General features: G+C 36.3%; 1 protein-coding gene across 1 annotated transcript in view; it reads left to right on the forward strand.

Annotated features, from left to right (window-relative positions):
• The window catches only part of BCLAF3 (BCLAF1 and THRAP3 family member 3), a 29016-nt gene that overhangs the window by 2630 nt on the left and 20920 nt on the right, over positions 1–5466 (forward strand). The window lies entirely within an intron of this gene.

Below are 5466 nucleotides of genomic sequence, written 5' to 3' on the forward strand. Positions count from 1 at the left end.
TCCCCCTCCTAGTGGTTGACAGTGTTAGCCAGGCACCATCTAGTTCTTCTGGTCTCATAGTTGTATAGGCTGCAGATCACATGGTGTACCAGTCACTAGGACTAATTCTTTCCATGAATCTTTGGTTTTCTTCATTCTTCTTTGCTCTGGATAAGGAGAGACTCATCGTTGCATCTAGATGACTGCTTGCAGGCTTTTAAATCCCATTCGCTACTCACCAAAGTAGGAGGTGGAACATTGTTTTATGTAGTATGTTATGCTAACTGAGCTTGATGTCCCCTGGGACTTTGGTCCTGAGCCCACAGATTCAACTACTCGGTCCCTCTAGTTAGCTGGCTGTCACCAAGAAGTGACTACAGCCTTGCCCCTTGTCAGCTCTACTATACACCTGGGAATTCAGATCACACAAATACACTTATAGGACCATTGCCTGCCAACCCTATACATGCTCTTGGGTACACTCCTCACTTCATAGACATACCTAATAGTTCAGCCTGTCCACAATGTAGGGTGATCTTATGTCTGCTTATTTCCACATTGTATCTCAAGATGATTCTTGGGTGCAGGGCAATCTATGGACTTACACCTCTTCATGAATTCGTGTTTTTATGTTGCCAGATTTTCCTTATTCAGGCATAGGCTAGGTGGAGCTCAAGGAGGGCCATTCCTTCCTCAGTGAAATTCAGGGAATTTTTGAGTTGGAAGGGACCTTAGCAGGCCCTGATTTTATAGAGGAAGAAAGTGAGGCCTTGAGAGATGATGTGCCTTGTTTAAGTCAGAGTAGCTGGGACTCAAATCCACATGTCCCCTCATGACTAAAGGAGGCAGGAGACTTCGGATGGTTCTTGTTCAGTGGACTAGATTCTCCTAGGTGGAAGAAATTAGACTGTAACCTAGGAAGATGCCTTTTTATAAGAAATTTGGTTTAGCTCTTATTGATTCTTTAAAAAAATACAGACTACTGAGTAGTAAGTTATAGTCTCTTAAAGGAAGCTCACATGCCTTACTCCATTATGAGAATTACCTGTTTATAGATTCTAACATAAGAATAAAAAAGCATTACATTTGGCTGTGTTAGTTAAGTCAGTTCATTATCTTAACATAGTAGATTTTGATGTGTTTATGTTCACAATTGATTTATATCTATGTTTGGATCAAAAACAGGAGAAAACAAAATCCAAGGGATAAGATGAGAGGGGGAAGTAGGTAGGTCAACAGTCTTTTTTTTTTTTCCTCTTGTTCCTTAAACTTAGACATAGCAGTCCCCTTTCCTCATTTTTTCCTTATCCTTATTATACTAGCAAAAAATATATACACATAAGTATATTTATATGTGCATGGAAAGCATTTATAAGTATAATTACAGAAAGTTGGAAAAATGGATGGGGGGAAATCACTAATAATCCCATTAACATGGGACAGTTTTATTAATCATTTTAGTACAGTTCCTTTTGTTTTCCATGTATATTTATACGTGGTTATCATAATTCCATATTAATGCTCTTAGGTCTTTTTTGATGTAGTATGTCTTAAATCACTTTTATGCTATTACATTTCTTACTAGTTCTTAATTTTAAGAGCACAAAGACTGCTTTAAGCATCAAGTTTAAGGATATTACCTAAGCCTTTTTTATTCTCAACATTATATCATGAAAATGTTCAAGCATACAGAAAAGTTGGAAGAATTGTGTAGTGAACACCTACATTCCCACTCTACTTTCAATAATCACGTATCTGTCCATCTGTTGCTCCATCTTATTTTTTCAGTGCGGCTCACGGGAAGCCGCAGACGTCTGTACACTCCCCTTAAATACTTCAGTATTTAATTTTTGTTAATAATTCTTTTTCTTTTCCTCTTGGGGTAAAATTTACATACATTGAAATGCACAAAAATCTAAGGCTTTTTATCTTTAAAGTTATATAAAAAAAGATGCCCTGTATGTTAATAAAGTCTTTTATACTTAAAAGAGAATTAATACATTGGTTGTAGTGCTTGTAAAGAATGCTAGAAATACTAATTTTGAAGGGTTTTATTTTAATAAATCTCATTAATAGTACTGAAGACCACTAAGACAGCTAATTTTAAGTTGAGAAAAAGAAGCTTGACCTTTATCATGTATCACAATAATGAGCTTCCCAAAAAGGAGACTGTTGCATCATTTTGAATTTACAAACTATATTTTTGTAAAATCTCAATGACCTGTCAGTGGAGCCTGCTCATAGAGTAGGCATTCAGCAGTATCAGCTGAATAATCATCAGCTGGGCAATAAAGAGCCTCCACTGTAAATCCTCTCAACTCAAAGACCTGAAGAATAAGTAACTGAACAAATATAGGCACTTTTCAATATGCTAAAATATCATCATCAACAAAATCTTTCTCTGTGATTGTAACTATTGATGAGTGATATTCAGAAGTTTTGTGGAGTTGGATTTAATTATATATGGACCAATGAAGTAGCAAAAAAAAAAGGTAGCTAATGCCCTTAATAGAAATCTATTCTCCACTATTAACACAAATTAGATTTTTCTCTACTTAACACAATTAAAGTGATCATAGTTAGAGTGTAAAGTGAGATGCATTTGTTGGTTAAAATCTGGGGAGTTTATCCACTCTTCTTGAAAGACTAAGATGGTTAATTTTGTGCATTTATTTACTTTTTTGGCTTTGGTTGAGTATTGTTATTCTAACAGTTATCAGTGTGGTAAAAAAAACATAAGGTTATCACCTAGTGATTTTTCTAGATTCCAGTTTGTGTCTAAAGCAACAATAGGTAGACATTTGTTGGAATATTCATTGCATAGTTAATACTTCTGTTCACAAAAACTATTTTTAACAAAAGCTAGTGACCCACTTTGTCAGAAACTTCACTTTCAGAGGTAGCATATGAGTCATAATTATATGTGTTTCAGAATGTAAGTTAAGGGAGTCACATTATAAAAATTTGTAAAGGTTATTATATATCCAGAATATAAACTGTTATATATATCTGGAAACCTTGGAACAGTTGTAGGGATTTACTGATTTAATGTTGGGCTGAGTAGGTGATAGACTGACCCTTGATATATATATAATAAATATATAATAAATCAAAGCATAAATTGAGAGAAGGTTACCTTTCATTCCTATTTTTCACTAGCTTCCTTAGAGGGCCTAGTATAGATAGGGAGATGAATGTTCTGTTGGGGATTAGAGTGCATAGGTTTCTGCCTCCTTTGGGCCACTGAACAGCTCAGTGACATTGGGCAGATCACCTGGCCATACCTTTTTGGACCAAATTACTCTGTACTTTGTTCTTGCTTTATAAATCTGCTTCATTTGGTCATGTGTTGATGTATTCAAGTGGGGTTGATGAACACATGGAGGCTCATCATATGATTCTCTGAACTATTGTAAATATTTGAGATTTTGTACTATAAAAAATTTAAATATTTGAGTTTAAGTTGGTCTAAATTAAGTTAAAGAATTAAACTAAAAAGTAAGCCAGGAAAGTTGAAAAACAAAATTAAACACTTTAATTAAAATTTTAAAGTGTACCATCTCTTTAGGTGAAACACTCATTTCATATTGACCAAGTCATTTTCCATTCATTCATTTATTCATTCAGTGGATTCTTTTTTTGCAGGACCTACCCTATATGAGACAGTCCAGTAGGTCCCCTGGGACTGCAGAGCCATGTAAGGTTAGGTTTCTTCTCTGGTGTTCTAGACAATTAGGTAGATAGATGCTGGCAATACCATGGCACAGGGATACAACTCAGCATCTGGGATATTTAGGAAAGGTTTTGTGCAGGAATTGATATGTGAACTAGGCTTCAAAGGTTGGTGTGTTTCAGACACGTGGAGACGGGATGAAAAACATTTTATATTTACAGGTTAAAAAAGGCAGAAGTGTTTCTGGGCTATTCAAAAAGTTGCCCAGTAATGTATCAGTGTTTCTCTGCTATTCATAAAGTTTTCCCTGACCAATTCTTTGAGAAATGGAGGGCCTCTTCCTTCTTCCTAGTCTGTCTCAGTCTGCATGCCATGCTGAAACATGTGCATCATGTGCAGGAAGACGAGCCCCTTAGGTCAGAAGGCTCTCTCAAAGTATGGCTCAGAAAGAGCTGCATCATCAGAGTGGAACCAGCCTCACTGATATGGATAAAGTATAAAGCTTTTGAGACCTCCATTTGCTGACATGGCACAACTCAGATTGAGGAGAAACAGGTGCAAGCATTCATTAATAGTCGGCACATGGAATGTATGAAGTATGAATCTAGGAAAATTGGAAGTTGTCAAAAATGAAATGGAACACATAGATTGATATCCTAGGCATTAGTGAACTGAAATGGACTGGTTTTGCCATTTTGAATCAGACAATCATATGATCTTCTATGCTGGGAATGACAGTTTGAAGAGGAATGGTGTGGCATTCATCATCACAAAGGATATTTCAAGATCTGTCCTGAAGTACAATGCTGTCAGTGATAGGATAATATCCATATGCCTACAAGGAAGACCTGTTAATAAGACTATTACTCAAATTTATGCACCAACCACCAAAGCCAAAGATGAGGAAACTGAAGATTTTCTATCGACTTCTGCAGTCTGAAATTGACCAAACATGCACTCAAGATGTGTGAATTATCACTGGTGACTGGAATGCAAAAGTTGAAAATGAAGAATCACCAGTAGTTGGAAAATTTGGCCTTAATAACAGAAATAACGCTGGAGATCACATGATGGAATTTTGCAAGACCAATGATTTATTCATTGCAAATACCTTTTCTCAACAACACAAACAGTGGCTATACATGTGGACTTCACCAGATGGAATACACAGAAATCAGATTGACTACATCTGTGGCAAGAGGTGATGGAAAAGCTCAATGTTTTCAGCCAAAACAAGGCCAGGAACTGATTGTGGAACAGAGCAGCAACTGTTCATATGCAGGTTCAACTTGAAGACAATTAAAACAAGTCCATGAGAGCCAAAATATGGTCTTGAATATATCCTTCCTAAAGTTAGAGACCATCTAAAGAATAGATTTGATGCATTGAACACCAATGACCGAAAACTAGTGGACTTGTGAGATGACATCAAGTACATCATCCATGAAGAAAGCAAGAGGTCGTTAAAAAGATGAGAAAAGAAGAAAAGACCAAAATGGATGTCAGAAGAGACACTGAAACTTGCCCTTGAACGGAGAGTAGTTAAAGCAGATGGAAGAAACAACAAGATAAAAGAGCAGAACAGAAGATTTCAAAGAGCAGCTCGAGCAGACAAAGCCAATTACTATAATGAAATGTGCAAAGATCTGGAGTTAGAAAACCAAAAGGGAAGGACATGTTTGGCATTTCTCAAGCTGAAAAAACGGAGGAAAAAAGTTAAGCTTCAAGTTGCAGTATTGAAAGATTCTATATACAAAATATTGACTGATGCAGGAAGCATCAAAAGAAGATGGAAGGAATGCACAGAGTCACTG

The sequence above is a fragment of the Orycteropus afer genome, unplaced genomic scaffold (genome assembly GCF_000298275.1).
Source record: "Orycteropus afer afer isolate SDZICR_OR568_19922 unplaced genomic scaffold, OryAfe1.0 scaffold00404, whole genome shotgun sequence".
In the NCBI taxonomy this organism is placed as follows: domain Eukaryota; kingdom Metazoa; phylum Chordata; class Mammalia; order Tubulidentata; family Orycteropodidae; genus Orycteropus; species Orycteropus afer.